At 47.9% G+C, this 19,308-nt stretch overlaps 1 protein-coding gene across 1 annotated transcript in view; it reads left to right on the plus strand.

The window, feature by feature from the left end:
• LOC118497826 (cytosolic carboxypeptidase 4-like) overlaps positions 1–19,308 on the plus strand; it is a 106,369-nt gene that overhangs the window by 26,423 nt on the left and 60,638 nt on the right. The gene's annotated exons all lie outside the window — the stretch shown is intronic.

Below are 19,308 nucleotides of genomic sequence, written 5' to 3' on the forward strand. Positions count from 1 at the left end.
GCCCCCAGAATACCTGGACTCCACTCGCCTCCAAGCTCATCGCGTTGGCTCCGATTCTCTCCTGGAACAGCCAGGAGACTGTTGGCGCGGACGCAGCCCCGTGCTCGTGGAAATCTGTTCGCTATCAGAGGGCCTCGGGGAGCGACGGGCCACGAACACAGCCTGACTTTCCACCTGGCCACGGGGTGTTTTCAACCCAGAGCTCCCGAACTGCCCATTTTGAGCCATTAATTCTGTTGCAGAGCCAGTTAGTCTAACCAGTTGCTTGGAAGACTCGGTTTTTATTAATTAATCATTCGGCAGAATCGTTCAACTGTTTTAATCCTTACTTACCCGCATTGACGTTGATGCAGAGTAAGGAGAGGGAGATCGCTGGAGGGGCGGGGGACTGGGCGTCCGGAGCCCTCCCTCTCCAGCCTCCCAGCAGGGCTGCGAGCTACTTACCCTGTAGATGGCTCCGCATCGAATGCAGATACTAATAAAGGTGCCTCTCCACGCTATACAAGGTTCTTGTAAAGGCCGAAAGAGATGCATATGTGAATGTCCTTGGAGATCATATGATCAGGAATCTGTTTCCTCTCTTGATATTGAAAGCCCATAGGACTGCAAAAAAAAAAAAATAAGCCTGTACTATTGCGTCTCTAAGACCTTAAGGCCATAGACGTGTGCCTCTCTGGCTGTATACCGCTTGATGGAAAGGGGCCAGCTGCTTGTTTAAAAGACAGCTCCGCGTGTCCATCACAGACGTGTTGGACTGGTGACGTTCATGGACTTTGTTCCTCCAAGCGCCGGCTCAGGCTCCCAGCTTCTGGTCCCATACGTGTCAGTGCCATTCACGGTAAGTCAGCTGGAAACTCCAGGTCCTTTGCAGCTCTTGTTTGAAACCCGAGGGACTCACAGGGCTAGGCCCTCACCGATACTCCGTCTCCCGCCCGCCGTTCATAGTGGCTGTTGGGAAGGACAGAGACCAAACAAATCTTGCCTGACGGGACAGGCTTTCAGATTTCAGCTCAGCATTTGCCCTGAGACGTTTTCTACAGGGACAAGGAACTGGCTAAAGGAGGCCCTCCCAGTGCTAGACATTGTTCCGCTTTAACGGTCCCATTCTCGATATTAAACACCTCTCCAAATGGACTGGTTTTCTCCCTCCCTTTGTTTTGCTGTCCTTCCACATGTGGTTGAGTAGCTGAGCAGAACTGCAGAGAGTGAGCAAGAGAGAGGATGCTGAGTACTTTTATATTTGGGGGGGGCACCCCCCCCCCCCCCCCCCCCCGCCCAGGAAGGAAGCTGGCCCAGAGTTGGGCGTTTCGGTGATTTTTGTTTGAGGAATATAGTGAACTCTGTGAGCGATAAAACAGTGCAGACATTTCCATCCTGAACATATTGCAAATGGCTTTTGTACACGGAGAAGCCGACTCCCAGCTGAGTCCCGAGGTTGTTATTGTAAGGTCATCTTTCCATTCTTTGTTTAGCATTACCATTTATCCCAGAGATGGAGGACACTTAAATACGCCCACGAGAGGCATTCCTCCCTTCCTTCATAAGAATCTAAATATTTTTGCAGTTCGTCTGGTTAACGCGGCTTTAAAGTCGTTCCAATCATTTCTCCCCCAGCACACGAAGTACCTGATTTGTTAGTATTGAAATGAAATATCATTCCTTACAGTGACATTTATGTTGGAACTGCATTAAAGAGCATAAGCTATTACCTTCAAATAATTATTATTAATATGGTATTTTCTCTTCTATTTTCCAGTCTATAGTTGGCTATTTAAAAAAAAAATCCCTGCTTTTGTTTCTTTGGGATGTAGTCTCTTTTGCTAGGTAGGTTATGTACTTGGGGCCGTAATTTGTACTGAGTGTGGAAGGCCCGCCCACCGAGAGATGTACTGCAGCTATCAGAGACGGGTCCAAAGCTGTTGAGGCTGTTGAGGGGAAAAGCGAAAACGGAATGACGTATCCTTTGGGGGCACACTTCTTAGAGGCGTCCCGCCTGTGTGGACAGCTGCGTGCTTCACAGTGAGTGCTCGCGGTCTGGGGTCACTCACCTCCGCGGTGTGTTTGCACATGCAAAGGCATGTGACTGGGCCCCAGGGGCTGCTTGTGGCTTCGGAGAGTAACGCGAGTAACTCCCACCCAAGAAGGCTGTTGACACGCTTCTTGGCAACGCCGCTCACTTGCGTGGCGGCCCAGTGGGGCTTAGGCTTAGAGGAAGGGCAGAAGGTGGGCGAGTCAGCTGGTGTTTACATTCCCTGCCTGCAAGCTGACCCCTTGCGTGTGGGTCCGGCAACGATCCATCTTTCCGCCACCACCCCATTCCAGCCTCAGAACCTCTCCTAGTCCTTCCAAATGTCTTCATTATGTCTAGATGAAACCCAACCCTTCTCGGGACATGTAGGCCTCTTACAGTCTCCTCATTCAGTTTTTAATTTCCAGTACTTTGTTTGATAGAAAGGAGGCGTTAAAGATGTGTGATGACTGATGAGTGGGTGAAGAAATGAGTGAGCGGATGATGGAACGGGAGTTTCCGGGCAGTCCGGTGGGTGCCCTCTCCGCCTGCGGGGGACAGAAAAGGAGAGTCATTGCGGCCCAAGTGGGGCAGGGCCCGTTCTGAGTGGAGAGCTGAAGGGTGGGGCTGGAAAACGTGGGGTGGGGGCGAGGGACACGCATGAGATCACAGCGCTGAGACCTTTCAGACGTGTCACTGTATACACGGTTTGGGAGCATCTGGTGGCTTCTTGCCCAGCGTAAGACGGTTCCAGCCCAGGTGTGGACTCTCCCGTGGCCACACTCTAATAACGGGTGATGATTAGACAGAAAAGCTTCCACAGTACATGCCAGGCAGGGGTGCTACAGCCCACTGTGTAGATCCCTCTGCAGGGCCCAGGCGCACCCTGCATCCATCACCGGAAATTGCTTGTAGCTGAATGGAAGCGGGCTTGCCAAAGCTATGGGTCCTCCGTGAGAGCAGCCCGCAGCCAGTGGCCGGTCTTGGGGGCGGGGGATGCAAAGGCTTGGCTTCTTTGCCTCTGTTGGGCAAACTCCAAAAGGCTATTCAGCCCGAGAGCTCTTTCTTTACTGAGTCAGTTGGCTGGGGCCGGTGCTGCAATTGCATCGCGATTCAACTTCCTCCTCTGCCCAGTTCCCTCCTCGCCACTCGCAGGTGTTGCAGCAAGCACACCCCCAAAATCCTCCTGCACAACAGTGTATGGCAGTATTGAAATAGGCCCAGATTAGAGAATATGAATTGTGAAACCAAACACTTCAGCTGTTGAAGGTGGTCGGGGAGGGGTGAATTTTACAGAAGAAATGAGCTCATCTGGGCTCGGCTTTCCAGGCCCCAGCACTGCCTCCTTCACACTCTGCTCCTGCAGGCCGTTCAGGGGGTGGGGCCCCACAGAGGACTGGAGCCTGGAGCTGGGTGCAGGGCCTCTCACCCTGCGGCTGGGGTCCTGAAGCGGGGCTGGGCGGGCTGTCTCCTGCAGCTGCCCTCTCAGGTGACCACCAACTAGGGCGCCGAAACAACATCAGTTTATTCTCTCCCACTTCTGGGAGCTAGAAGTCCAGAATCAGGGTGTTAGCGATGCTGTGTTCTCTCTAAAGGCTTTGTGGAGGATCGGTTTCATGTCTCTCTCTCTGGGTCTGTGGTATTACCAGAAATCCTTGGTGTTCCTTGGCCGGGAGACTCATCCCTCCAGTATCTTCCTATGTCGTCAACGGCCTGGTCCACTGTGTGCTTCCGCTTCCGCCTCCCCTCCCCGGTCCTCCCTGCTCCTCCCAAGAGCATGGTGGATGCAGGCCCAGCCGACTCCAGTAGGACATGATCTTCACTAACGACATCCGCAGAGACCCCGTCACCAAGGAAGGTCACATTCCGAGGTGCTGGGAGGGACGTGAGCTTTGGGGATACACCGTACAACCTAGTACCCTGGGTCCAGCGAGAAAGCTCGGAGTGTGTAGACCAGGAACCAGAAGGAGCTTTGTGTTTCTGTCCTCACGACACCGTGTCCCGAAGCCCGAAACAGACAATGAACAGGCCTTGCCTTCTGTTTAGCTCCTGGTCAAGAAAATGAACATTTGGAGATCTTCTTAGACCATCTGTGCTTTTCAGGCCATCGACTTTATTTTTTAAAAACTGTTCAATATCTCAATGAGAGTTTAAAGATTTGTGTGTGTGTGTGTGTTTGTTTGTAACTCCTGGGGTGCCCTTAGGTCAAGATTTCTTAAATTGCCTGTAGAACAAAAGAATCTAGGAATAGATATGATTATATACAAGAGTGTGCCTATAGGACCACTTTCTGCGGGGGAGGAGCTGTAGTTTTTAAGATACTCTTGTAGGGATGGGAGACCTCCCCCAAAGATTAAGGGCTCCTGCTTTTGTGTATCGAATCCACGTTTCCCGGAGGGCAATTCACAGCTCCCCAGTTTCCACTCTGAAATCAGCTCTAGAAGTGCCTGGCTGGACTCGGCAAAAATCAGGGTCCACAGACGGCTGACTGTTTCTGCCCACGTATCGGTTAGCACAGGAATAGCGGTGCATTGCATCAAGTGTGGATGGGTGTGACTCAGTCCAAATCATTGGTGATTGCCTGAGACACCGACCCTGCAGGATGCTGCCGCTCACAGGTGGGCGTGTAGACGGAGAGCCGCGTCAGCGCCGCCGGGGATGTGTGAGGAGTGGACTCGCAGGCCGCCGTGTCAGAATCCGAGTTCGGACATGATCCGCCTGTGATCCTTGATCCCAGGAGAGCACTGATTTCGAGTAACCTTGGGGGACAGCGTGGTGAGAAAGGGGTAGGGGTCATGAAAAGGACGTTGGGGAGCTCTGGCTTTTCTGGAAGGGCAAAGACATTGTTCCCAGAATGTTTTTGAGCCAGAAGGAGGTGTTGGATTTCAATGTGTTGTAACATTTTTTTTTGGTTGATTGATTCTAGAGAGAGAGAGGAAATGGGGGAGAGAGGCATCGATTTGTTGTTGCCCTCATTTATGCATTCCCTAGTTGCTTCTCATATGTGCTCTGACCAGGGATTGACCCAGCAACCACGGCGTATTGGGGTGATGCTCTAACCAACCAAGCTCCCTGGCCAGGGCCTGATTTGTGCCAACATTTTAATGCTAGATGAGCTTCTTGGGGTTTTCTTCCCCCCTCACATCCATATTCTTCAACTGTCTTCTCTTTTCCAGGGTTTGGGAAAGAGGACAATTTTCCAAATGCCTGTTTTTCCACCCAAAGGCCACTTCATTTCCTTGTTGATGCAAACACGAAATTCAGATCCCAATCCGTCATTTTTGCATAGACCACTCTCTGAACCATTCAGGGCACTATCCTTTCCTTTCTTACTGCGATTCAGCAAGTTTTTTTGTTTTTGTTTTTTTTTAGCTTCTTTTTTATATTATTTCAAAGCACATCACGAACCCCATATTGGCTCACTGCAGGCTGAATGAGGTGCTGAAATATTATCTTTCCTCCGTAGCCCTCTAGTCCGTAATGTCTGTCAGCATTCCGATAGAATACGAAAAGGAATGCAGTCAAAACCAAGAGGCAGAGATGCTCGCAAGGCTGCCAGCAGGGGCCTTTCCTGGGACGGCCAGAGCTCTGGAACTGTGGGTTTTAAATGCCCTTGTAGAAGGTGGCTCCTTGTATCAAAAGTAATCCAATGAGCCTCACATGGCCTCTGGTTCTTTAAAAATAATTTGGCTTCGGAGGACCCAGGGGCAGAAGGGAGGCTTATGTGTGTGAATCTTCCTCTCCCCGTGCGATCAGTGCAAATGCAGTGAGCAAGCGACCCTGAAAGAAGAGAAATGAAACCAAAGAAAGAACTGATCTAATCCAGGGCTTTATGTAGTGGCAGCAAGGGAAAAGGCCCGGCAGAACGTGAGAGAAAGGCCTTTGATCCCTGCCGCGTGACTGCCTTGCTTGGAGTAGTGTCCTGTGACAAATTTGCAGAGGAGAGCTATGCAAGAGTTACCGGCGGGGTCTTCTCCCCCGTTGCCATGGAACAGACCCCACACCACAGCACCCTCCTTGACTGTGAGCAGCAGGCGACAGCTCCACTCCTCCGGCCAGGGTTTTAATATTCTCCGCCATGTCTGCACTCCAGTGGAGACGCCGCAGTGATTTCTGGTTTTAAAAACCAGGCAGGAAAACTCTCTTTCTAGGGCCCTGCTCCCTGAATGCAAATGAGAGAATACTTGGGAACATATTTTGAACCCTGTTATTAGAAGGCAGGCATTGGGTATTCTGATATAAATTTATAATTGTTTTATTAATTGGCTAACACATTCATTAGGGGGGATCTACTTTGTCCGAAGCTGAAGTTCGTGGCAGGAACCTAAAAAACACTGAGTGCGGTCCAGACACGGGGTCGATTTATCTCCATTCGTCATTCATTCTTTCTTCCATTCATCATTCAATAAACATTTTTTAAAAAATCCGGGCCGCATGCTAGGTGCCAAGAATATGACGGAGAGTGGAACTGACAGCTCCCCACTCTCCCCGAGTTTGCAGTTCAGCCAGAAGGGCCGTTAATTAAGCAGTAACAGCGGAGTCGTACGGAAGCAGCTGGGTGCCGAGTGCAGACGCCGCCACCGGTGAGGCCTCCCCCAGCGCTGGGTGCGCTGACTGTGAGTTATCCACGCGCCGCTTTGTGTGTGCGCGTGTGAAACCGGAGAAGCAGAAGACAGTTATTCGAATGTCGGGAGGGTTAGGGAGTCCTTGATTTTTCCTCCATCTTGGTTTCCTTTCATGCTACTTCTGTCTCTCCCCTGTTTCTCCGTCTCCCGGGGATCCCCACCCTGGGGGTGCGAGTTGGGCTGTGCCCCCGAGGGCACCAGGCACTGGCGCACATTTCCCCGCGCGCCCTCCTTAGGAGTACACTGAAACGTGCATCCCCGTGTTTCCCTGGAGCTCCGCGTTAACTGAGCTCACAGGCAACTACCCTTCCTGGAAGGCCAGCACAGAATCAGCTCAGACACGTTTCGTAATCCTTCTTAGGCTGGTAATGGACTAACAAAATGTGTACAAGAGGAATCCTGCTTATTTTGTGACATTTTATTTATCGAAACAATAAACGTCACAGTCATAAGAATGCCTTCTCTCTCTTTGCGTAGTGGTTTATAATTCTCAAAGCACTTTCACGCACCTCGTTGCCTCAGGGAGTCAGCACACCGCCCAGTGGGAGGAGGGGAAGTGGGAGACGAGGGCAGCGAGTCAGGGACGAGGTGGGAAGCCAGGCAGCGTGTCACGTGACCGTGCAGGTCCGAGCGGTCAGGTAGGCTTGCTCGGCTGTGGGAGCTGTGCCTGGGCAGGCTGCCCGCGGAGCTACGGCTGGGAGAAGCCGTTGAGAAGGAGGAAGGAGAGATTGCCTGCCTGCTGTGCACAGTGCCCCTCCTCTTTCCCGTTAGTCAAAGTGTGTCCCTAGAGAGAGACCCGCGTGCATGGGTTGCGCCACCTGCAGCCGCTCCTCCAAGTCCAGCAATGGTGGGAGCAGCCGGAAACTCAAGACGCGAGGCGAGCCGCCCAGCTCTGTGGAAGCCCCAGGGAAAGAAGTCCTCCTGGACATGCTCCTGGTCAGCCCCTGCCTTGGAACCATGGGGCCCAGGCAGAACTGGGGGCGCCTGAGGCAGGGCCTTTGGGGGGCGGATGTCTCCAGGGGCTGATGTCACCTGAGGTGCCTGAGATACGTCCTATTCAATTTCCAAGAATATCTTTTAGTATTTTTTATTATAAATGATATGGCACACACTAATAATATTCAACAAAAATACTCATAACTTCTGAACCTCAAGGTCCACGTCTAGAAATTTAATTCCAAAAGTAACACAAAGATATATGCACAAGGGTGTCACTGCTTGTTGATGAAAGAGCAGAAACCACCTTAATCCCCATCACTAGGGGGTCAGTAAGATTAACAGTTGTCAGTTTGAGCAACGGATGACCCATGAGGAGGAAGAAGTCAGGTACACTCACGTGGCCTTTAGCAGTTGTGTGAGTTAGTCCTGTCCTTTATCCACTGTATTTCTGGGTCAGTGACTTACTCCTTTTAACCTTTAGTGTAGTCCGCAGCACCAGGGGGACAGTGACCGCACCTTTCTCAGCGTGTTGGTGTGCAAAGCATTACGTGTAGTGTTGGACACGTCTTCAGTACCAGAATCATCCTAACTATCATCTCTCTTCATTATGGTGATACTCGGCCTAGTGATGTGGGAACCGAGATGGAAAATGACTTAAGTGGCGTTCTGAATGCTTGACGACTGGTCTGTGGTGGGATTGGAATTCAAGCCGTGTTCTAGTTAGAATCCTCTGTTCCTTAATTACGCCACGTTGCCGCGTGTTTATGGAGTTTTCCGGTGCCGCCAAGCTGGGATAAGCCGTTATCGTGTTACATGGCAAATTTGTGTCTGAAAAGATCTTAGCAAAATGTAATCTGGGGCAAGAAAATCCAAAGAGGAACTTAATAAGGATAATCGGGGAATGCTGCATTTGATTAAAATTAAAAAAAAAATCACTCAAGTACAAGGTTCATAAAAAATATTTAGGGGTTTTTACTTAACTGGTAATGTAATATGATTAAAATGTGAAGCAGGGCTGTTAAAATGTGAATGTGATATTAGATTACGTGGAAATTATCTTAATGCTCAGAATGAGAAAACTGGTGTTTCTGCTTTTTTCCAGCTCATTCTAATTGTGCTAAGAGAGATTCGTTCCATTCGGTAATGTGACTTGATTCCCGGGCACTTGGGGGAGAATTGTGGTCGAAATATGCACTGGTCAGGCGGAGTGAGCCTGTTGTGCTATAAGCAAGATGGGGTTTGTTTTCAAAGATACCAGGTGTCTGTCGGGATGACTTCAAGAGGGAAGGAATGGGGTCATTTCTGCCTCCTGACAGCCGCGATGGGCCTGGCGACAGGGGGACCAGGCAGAGGCTGTTGGAACCGTCCTGGGCTGGAGGAAGGCAGAGGTTTTGGAAGCAGGCGGGAAAGAGGATTCAAGAGAGATTCAGGGGATGGGACTGACCGGAGCCGATGATGGGCTGGACAGGGTAGTGAGGGGTGGCCCCCAGCTTCCTGGACCCGGTTCAGGACCGGAAATGCCGTGAGAACAGAGATCATCTTGAGGTGTGTGTGAGAGAGAAAAGATGAGCATATGCGTGGGGACGCGAGGCAGAGGCGGGGAAACGACTTCCTGGGATGTGAAGGAAGAAACCGTAGAGGCAGAGTTTGGCGTGGCAGATCCATCCTGTGGCCAGTTCCCTCTGCGAAAGGCTTGGTTCTGTGATCAGACCGTTAATAGAAGGAATGTGAAATTGCTGCATTGACCTTATGAGGGACTTGCTAACGGCACAGTCATTACTGCTCGGAGACAAATGACCTTGTCCTCTTTCTAGTCTAATTTAAATTATAATGCTTGTTCTTCTGTGCACTCCAGAATCCTTATTACAGGTTTTCTTATTGCTGCTAACTTCCTAATGCAAATCTGTGCATTTGGTACTATTTAGATTGAAGAACCGGGAGCTTGGGTCAAACTTGGTTCTTTCACACACGCCCACCAGATGATTTCTCACACTTCCTATCTTATGCGCAGCTCTCTCTCTCTCTATTTATATGCAAATACCGTATAGATACAGGCACGTATAAATATGTATATGTTTTTCCCCAAACCATGTTACAGAAAAGTTCAGGGAAAAAAACACAGAAAGCCGTATAGCCCATAAATGTGTGGCCCTGTGTGTACTACTTCTTTGTCATTTCGATGTGTCTCTCTAGACTTTGGTTGGTGGTACGCTTTTTTTTTAAGATTTTATTTTACTTTATTTTTTAGAGAGGGAGGGGGGAGGGGGGAGAGAGAGAGAGAGAGAGGGAGGGAGAGGGAGAGAAAGAAAGAAACATTAATGTGCGGTTGCTGGGGGTCATGGCCTGTAACCCAGGCATGTGCCCTGACTGGGAATCGAACCTGCGATGCTTTGGTTCGCAGCCCACGCTCAATCCACTGAGCTACACCATCCAGGGTGGTGGTATGCTTTTTACAGACCTTGTCAATCAGTGCATATGTTTATGGGTTATTCATTTTTAAAATAATGTTATAAGAATTTCCCACAACTCTCTGAAGACTTCACGTGTCTAACAATTGCATTTTTTTCCAACATTGCATTTATTGCAGTACAATTTACTTGAAGTTGTTAGAACTTTAAGTAAATTTACTTTTACAATTATAAGTAGAGATTACTAAAAATTGTTAAAATTTAGGTTGCTTCCCACCTTTTTTGCCGTTTTATGCAACCCTAGGGATCATACCTTCATGTACAAAATTTTTCCAACCCATCACCAATATTTCCAACTAATAGGTTAGAATCCCAGAGGGGACTTGCTGGATCAAAGTGGTTTTTTTTTTTTAAATATGGAACTGAATATTAGAAAAATAGTGTTCACCAACTTAAAGCCCGGAGTGGCCTTGATCCCTTGCTCCTGGTCAGTGTGAGAAGTTGTATTTCCACTTGAACTCTTTAGTTTAACCATGTACAGGATGGGGTAAAAGTAGGTTTTTAAATTAAAAAATTAATGATAATACAGGAATAGCTCTCTGTTTCAGGTGCTCACAACTGTGACCCTACTCTCAGCCCACCCTGTGTGCAGCACATTGAAGCTGAACAATGGGCAGCTAAGGATGGGAAGGGATCCAGAACAGAAAGGGGATAGGCATTTAATTATTTTAATTATTTTTTTCTCAATTTTTGTTGTCTCTTAATTTTAATAGGATTCTTTTTACTTTTCCCCCCCAGAGAAGCTAATGGTAAGACAAAGTGGCAACATAACTTGTAGGTTTTCCAGTTCATATACACTGTCACAGAAAGCAGGTCATGGGCGTGCTAATTTATTTTTCAGCTTTTGTGAAATGATGTCCTAAAAGGGGCCATAGTGGCAGCCATGAGGCTGACGTCCAAGTTGGATCACCGAGTCATCATTCATTTGAAATCTCATTGACCGCCGTCAGTCATGGCCAGCAACCATTACAAACCAGTTTCTGTGTTCTCACACTCCTCGGATGCTCCCCAGTCACCCACAGATGGGTTGAGAACAGCTGTCCGTGATCAACCCCAAAATATAACCCAGAAATACAACCTGCCTCTCCCCACGATCTCCCTGACATCGGTACTTCCTCACAAGCTCAGCATCAGCCCAGGAATAAGACCATCTGTGGGGATTTCCAGGGAACGTGATAAAATGGGAACCAACAGTCTTCTTTTCCTCATCAAGGGCACGGGGTACGAGTTTGAACTTGCGCTGTGAGGTCCTTAGGCAATGACTGTGGGCGTATGTCGGCGTTAAAGACACGCAGTGGGTTCCTGAAGCAAGGATGGCGTCTCTGGCTCAGACTCTTGTCAACCTCGGTACTGTCGACACCGAGCGCTGGGTGGTTCTTTGTTGAGGGGGCCATCCTGTGCATTGTAGGGTGTTCGGCAGCACCCCTGGTCTCGACTCATGCGATGCCGGTAGTACCTGCCTGTAGTCGTGACAGCCAGGAATCTGTGCAGACATGGCCAGCTGTCCCCTTGTGGAGCAGAACCAGTGGCCCCTCACTGGGAACCATTACTTTCCTACAGAGGTTTCAGTGTCCCGGTCCCCTACCGACATCCCCGTTTCCTTATCTGCGACCAGCTCTAGGCACCCACTGGTCTTGTGTTTGTCACAGTAACTTATACTTGTCATTGCTGGAACTTCATGTAACTGGGCTCAGAAAGCGTGTGCTCCTGTTTCTGCTTTATTTACTCAGCTCGATGCTTTTGAGACTCTTCTGCTAGTGTGTCATTGATTGATTTTTGGATGAAAACCAACCTTGCGTTGCTGGGAGAAACCGTATTTGCTTAGGACTTACTTTATTTTTTTCATGCTTCTAGAGTCATTTTGAAAATATTTATTAAATGTTTGTGCATCTGTATTTTTTAGGTATATATATTTTTTAAATTTATTTCTCGTATTGTTTTCATTAAATTTTGCACACATGGTAATAATGTTGGTTTCATAAATATGTGGTAGAAAGTGTTATTTCTTCCAATATCTCATTAAATAACTTGGATAATATTGGTATTATTCATTCCTCAAATATTTTATAGAATTCACCAATGACATATGGGCCTGGGATTTTCTTGGTTGTAATGCTTTTTTAATAATGATGTAAAGCTTTTGGTACTCTTCAGTATCTTCAAATGTGTATTTTTAAAATTTATTCTAATATTGAAATTTATAATCTGGTGGAGGCATGTAGTATGACACATACATTACCAGAAGTATAACAAAGAAAAGTCTGGTTTTTAAATCTCAACAATACTTTGGAATATATTTCTACATCGGTAAATACACAAGTGCCATTGAGTGTTTTCATTCTGTGCATGCATAGCAACTTATTTACCTGATTTCTCCACTTTTACACTCACACTCATTTTCTTTACTTCATGGAACCCTTTATGCCTACCCCAGGCCCACTTCCAGTGCCAAGTGTAGTAATCCCCTCCACACTGCTAGCTCCCACGGTAAGTTCCGAGCCCCTGAATCACTCGACCCATCAGCAGCGTTTGGCTCAGCTGATCACGGTCTCCTTGGAATGCCTTCTTCAGTTGGTTTTCAGGACCCCACCATCCTGGGCTTCCTTTTCTTCTTTGGTTGCCACTCTTTGGTGTCTGTTGCTGGTTCTGCTTCCTCTGCCTGAAACCTAAGGAACCTAAGGTAGATGTCGAGTGACCTCAGGCTCTGTTCTTAGTTATCTCCTCCCTATACCCTGCATGATCACAACCAGTCCCATTGCTCACCTGCCCTCTCTATGGTCGTTGCACATTTATCCCTGGAGCTCAGCCCTTCTCACTCCAGAAGCTGGGCGGCACCTCCAGCTCCCCGTGAGCAGCACTGAGTTCTCCAGTCCCCTGTCGCGCGGCCTCTCTAATTTCAGTGGATGTCGACTCCACCTCCCTTGCTATCCAGGCCAGACTACCTGGATTCGATGGGGACTCTTTATTTCTTTTGTTCTTTTTTTTTTAAAAAAGATTTTATTTATTTATTTTTAGAGAGGGAAGGGAGTGGGGAGAGAGAGAGAGAGAAACACCAATGTGCAGTTGCTGGGGGTTATGGCCTGCAACCCAGGCATGTACCCTGGTTGGGAATCGAACCTGTGACACTTTGGTTCACAGCCCGCCCTCTATCCACTGAGCTACGCCAGCCAGGGTAGGGGCTCTTTATTTCTTACATGTGATGGAAATCCAAACCCGCCTGGCTTTACTCGCCTAATAAATCCAGAATCGTACCACTTTTCACTGTGCCGCTGCACTGGCAGCTGTGACCAGCCATCCTTTTCCTCATCTCTCCTACCCCCATCTGAGTCTGTGTCACCATCTTCTCTTTCTTGGGTTACTACAAGAATCTCTCCACTTTAAAGCTCTCCTAGCATTCGTCTTAGGATCTTTTAAAAGCCGAAGTCCGGTCGTGTCACCCCTCTGCTCAGAGCACGGCAGTGTCTCCCCAGCGCCGAGTGATTTCCAGTTCCCTTACAAGGGTGCACAGTCCCTATGGGGTCTGCTCTCTGGTGCGTCTCCTCCCCTTTCACGGTTCCGTCGGAAGGACACCGTGGTTTCCCTACATTCCTCAGAAATCCCCACGCACTCCCATCTCAGGGCTGGCCCTAACCGCTCCACCTTTCCCCACAGATCTGCATGGCTGACTACCGCCGTAGCTCCTCCTTTCCCGATGCATTCTGCCTTGGCCGCCCTGTTGAAATCTTTAAATGCCTACCGCCTCTCCCTCAGAGTTTTCAGTCCCATGTACTCAGCTGTCCTGGTCTCCATTTCACTCAGCGCCTTCTGATATTGTGAAAAATTACTTATTTATTATATGTATTATTTATTGTCTGCGGTCCTGTTAAAATTTAATCTTCTCAAGAGCAGAGATCTTTGTCTGTTAGGTTCACTAATATATCGTGCACCTAAAACAAACTGACACATAGTAGATATTTAATTAATTCACATTGAGTGGTTGATTTAGGCAGACTGTTCCCATTTTCCAGAACAAGACAGATCTATCTATCATGCGTCCTTCCATCCATCATCTGCTTGTCTGTATCTGTAGCCCTGTATCTCTAGAATACTATCTTTCGTCTGTTTGTTTTGGGGCATTTACTCTGTGTTAGGTACAGACAGACACAGGGAAAATACAGAGAAATACACTGCGAGGTGCTGGAGCTACTCACACTATCTTGCTGAAACTGGTTATTAAATATTCAGGAGTTTTACAAGCCAGTTGTTAAACCAGAGATAGCTTGAAATTGGCCACAGTCAGAGCGTTTACCCATACAAATTCGAATGTGTCTTGATTCACGGCTTTTCTCATCATCTCAAAACCCCAGTGGCAGTGTACTGTGGGAAGTGGACAATTCACCTCCTACCTTCAAGTGTTCGAGCTCCGAAGCATATGGGTCTTAAGTCCAGGGTTTCGTGGAACTCAGCGTCATGCCTACAGTGGACTCCTGCGGGATTGGTGGTTTGCGGAAATAAATGAGGAATATCCACATGAGGGCCAAGAGGCTATTTATTCAGAGCTTGATTGGAAGACAGAGCTCAGCCACCTCACTTGTGCTTGGCAGAGACTCAGGCCGCTCAAAAGCTTTACAGTGAAAAAAGTGTGAAGGCTTCGGGTTGGAGGCCGTCGGTGTGAGGAAAGTGGGTAAGTGGAAGTGGGACGGGTTGTGTGGTGGGCTGGGGAGAATGGCTGGGCTTGTCCAGTCTGTCCCGAGTCAGGTGGGAGAAAAGAGCAGCGATCGGGAAGTGGGCCGCTGCTCACGCAGCTGCACGGCTGCGGAGCAGGCGGTGTGCCGTTCTGGGCTCCTGACGTGGATCAGGGGTCTTCTACTCGCAGAGCCGATCTGGCCGTCGCCTGGTTGTGTGTTCAGTCTCTCGGGCCTTTGTGTTGGTCATTCTCTTGCTTGGGAGAGGTTGACCAATTCAAGGAAGGCTACAGCTCCACTTCTCAGGGACTGTCGTCACGGTAACTGCATTGCGAGAGCTTCTGGACCTTTTTGCTCTTGTATTATTGTGGTGACCACCTTAACGAGAGTGCATTTGTGCAGAAGCATTTAAAACTCGGGGTAGGATGCAATAGATTGATGTTATTGCTGTTGTGACAAGCATCCTGTGAGGCGCTTGGACCCAAGAACCCCAAGTGCCAAGAAGTCCAATCCCAGAGGCTAGGGGGAATCACCCTTGTAGATCTAAATAGCCTTGGTGCCAAGTACAGCTTGTTTTACCTTGCCTGTGCCAACCAAGTGTCGGTTCACAAAAAAAGTATTAGCAATGACCGAGGAGCCACCACGGCCAGCTCACAAGGATGGTAGAGCAGCATGACTGTGTTCCGCTGCTCACAGCGACGGGCAAGGCCATCTGAGTTCCATCTAGGGCAGACGGCGTGTCCCTAACGACTTCTGCCAGAGCTAGTGATAGGGTTTTTACAGTTTTCATTCCTGTGTATATGCCTCCCGCGCCTTGGAACACGGCTCTGGCTGTTCTCATAAACAATGGGTCCATTTAAAACATGGCAGTGTCTAGACTGAGAATATGATTTTGAGATGATTTATTGAGGTGTGTTCGTTGTATTTGAACATAAAAAGTCAACCTGGATTGTGCTGCTCATTAGGCAGCAGAAGCATGGCTCACTGTCGAATGTCGGTGCAAGGATGCATTTGGCGTGAAGCGGGACCGTGCAGGTGGGGCAGGCTGCCTCGGGAACACAGTGGGCTTCTCGCTCTCGAGCGCTTTCATGCAGCCATTCGCATGGCAGGGATGTCCTCGGGACGGCGTCTAATGGTCTGCCTTTGAATGGGAGGTTGGAATAGATTAACTTTAATGCTTCTTTCAGTGCTAAGAGTCTATGACTCCGAATGCTCCTTGAGAGATGCTGATTAATGACTAACGGCTGTAGGAAAAGGAAAATGACTTATTTTAGAGTAATAATTTAAAGGAGATGGAGATTGGTTTAACACTGAACTGACTTTTCGCTTAGTCTCTGAGCCAGAGTTATAAAGGGAAATTTACTTGCCTTATGCTGTTGCATCTGCCATACAGAGTATTTTACAGTCATATAGTCTTTCCCTAATAATTTGGTGTATTTTCTCCTTAAAGACTACGTGAATCATGTAACTGAAGACGTTTCCATCTTTGTTTTAGTCTGGCATAAAACCCAGGGGCACACTTTCAGCTCGGCATTTTAACGGTGTAGGTTCAGGTTGCCTCTGTGCCGATGCTCTTTTGCCCTCTGGTCTCGGTCCCCCATTCCAAACGACATTGTCTTGACTCTTTATAATTATTTGGAGTTTACTTTTATATATGCATTCTTGTGAGGACCTCAGATCCTTTGTGAAATTTGAGCTGGGAAATGGATGAATGGATGGATAAGTGGGTGTACGTACCGTGACTTGGCAAATTGGTGCTCCTTTGGGGGAGTGAGAGTAAGCAGTGACGTGGCCGTGTTCCCTGACAACCTAGGAAGCTGCCAGTCTCTGTCACCACAAGCCGTGTCCCCCACCGTCCAGCACCCAGGTGTCGTTTTTTCTTCAGACAGCCCCCCATTTGATAATCATCAGCCTTGATCCAATACTTACCCTGAACAGTGGGGATAAACCATAGGTTCCAGTTGGTTAATAACAAACTGGTTGACAGTGTCCTAGCACTGGTTTTGCATTTTGTCATTAGGGTTCGGTGGGGACTAGATAAGTATGAGAAGGTACTTCCTGCAACATAAGTCACAAGTTGAAAGTAAAGCTCAGAAGACTACCACCCACTTTTAAAGGGCCATACTTTGGGTTCCACAATGATGGTGCACTTGATTCTAACATCTTTGTTAGACTGAACTCTGCATTTTTTTCTGTAATAGTAAAAAGTGATGGCTTCCCTCCAGTTGTTACTGGCCTGAGAATGCCTGGAAGGCTGTGTTCAGTTCTGGGTCACGTCCTTGGGGAAGGACACCAAAACACTGAAGTGGGTTCAGAGGAAGCCAGCAAATTGGCCAGGGGTTTGGACAGCACATCATTTATCATCGCACGACCTGTGTATGCTTAACCTGAAGAGTGATTACCGCAAACCGATACGGTCTCTTCTTTCAGATATGGACTTGGCCTTGTCTACTTGTCCACTGTCCCTTGTCCACTGTCAAACTTGGACATGAAGGAAGCCTTCCAGAAACATAAATACACCCATACCTGTGGTGTTCATTGTACCAAAATGCACTTCATGAAGGGCCCCAAAGGTTCTAAAAGATGTGGTAAAAGGTCTCTCTGATGTGGTTTCTGCAACTTCTCTGTGTCCCTAACTGTCAGGGCCCCTCTGTACTCACCCCCTAGACTGTGCTCTGGGGCAAGCCCTCCCCTGGCAGCACCAGACTGCCTTCCAGCTGTCACTCAGCCTGATTTTTGTGTTCCTGCAGCAGGCACCGTTGTGGGTGGATTGGGAGCGCTGTCTGCAGCCCAGGAGCCGGGCTGCACCATCTTTAATACTCCCACCCTCACCCCCAAAGCAGCTCTGGGGCCTGCTGTCATCACTAAGCAGTGTCCTAATGGAAGAATGTAAAAGAGGCAGACTGAGCTGACTTGCGTAGTCCCAAGGAATTGTGTGTACATCTCAAACCTTGTGGACCCCCCTGTAGTAGGGCAGGGGCAGCGGATGCCAACGTCATCAGGACCGAGACTGAGGAGGGAGCCTCTGACAGGGTTCCCGGTAGGTGCTGACAGCCTCCGAGGGTTCAGAGCCAGCCTGCCTTCATTTGTGATTCCCGCAACTTCTCCTTTTGTGGTCCTCCACTGCGTGTCAAATACCCTGGGATCGGTGGTAACTGAAACCATTCCTTCCCCACGTTAACTTTCTGCCAGATCATGTGGAACAGACTGGCATGAAGGCCCATTCGTCAGGGGAGATGGTGGGGGCAATAAGGCTACCAGGCCTGTCACTGGCGGTCATGTGGTAATACGAGGGGTGCGTAGATTTGATTAAGGATGAGTGGTCTCTGTAGACAGCCCGCACTCAGCCAAGGATGATCAGCTCCTTATTCACCAGGTATTGTGAGAATAGCTGGGCAATACATTGTTTGATTTTTTAAAAAAGTATATTACCCTTTTAATATGCTGTAATAATACAGATAATTTGCATTTCTTCAAATCTGCATTTTCTGAATTAGAATTAAAAGCTGGAAAACATGAAGCACACTGGGCAAAAATTTGTCTGTGAACTTAAGCCTCAGTCTTGCTTTAGTTGAGCAGAAGTGGATAATGAATGCACTGAATGAATAAATGAATTTCATTTTTCCAAATTAAATGTCTCTTCTTTGGAAAAAAAAAACATAATCAAGGTTCTTTCTGTCTGTGGAAGGATAGACAAATTTTTACCCGGCTAATTAAGAAGACATGAATGGTGTACATTTGGAACAAAAGAAAAGAAAGAGAAGTATTTTCACTGGCATTTCACACAGAATCACCAGTAAGTAATAATGTATTTCACTTAATAGCAGTTTGAATTTTCCAAAGTCTTCTACATTTACCATATTGTGTTATTATGAGGTGGTTTAAGCAAATTATCATCATTATTCCATTCCGTAAAGAAAGACACGGAGACGGGCGGGGCACAAAATGCACTTGAAATCACACAGCCGGCTACTAGATGGGCTGAAGCCGGGGCCCGGGCCTCTGGGCTTGACCACATGCTCCTTCCACCGGTCTCCTGGCCACTCAGGTGCAGGAGTGCTCTCCATCCAGTTTAAGCCACCAGTGGCTACCGTATGCTGTTGTGTATAATACACACCCACGTTTTTGGCCCAGACTTTCAGGGGGGAAAAAAAAGACAAACATTCATTTTAATTGTTAAGTTCAATTAGTTAGTTATTTATATTTAGAAACAAAACCGATTATCATATTCCAGGGTAGTATTGTGTATACAGATATGGTTATTGCTTTCTAGAGTTACACTTTCAACACATAAGGATAAATTTAAAAAGCTGAAAACATTTATATAGCTACAGAATTAGTATCACCCAAGTATAATGTGCCTCCTTATTTTTCCCTCAAAAATGTGGGCAAAAAGTGCGCATTATACAGCAAAAGTGATAACTGTGTCTGAATCCCTTCCTCCTCCCCTCCCTTCCATTCTCTGTCTCCATTCTTTCTCTCTCCTCCCCTCCCTCTCTTGATTTCTGTTTTTCTTTCTTGGTAGTGCCACGGTCTTAGTTAATGTTAGTAATCTCATTGTCCGTGGAACCCCTTAGGGCTTATCCGAACTTTCCATCCCTCAG

Source organism: Phyllostomus discolor, chromosome 12 (genome assembly GCF_004126475.2).
Source record: "Phyllostomus discolor isolate MPI-MPIP mPhyDis1 chromosome 12, mPhyDis1.pri.v3, whole genome shotgun sequence".
Classification (NCBI taxonomy): Eukaryota; Metazoa; Chordata; class Mammalia; order Chiroptera; family Phyllostomidae; genus Phyllostomus; species Phyllostomus discolor.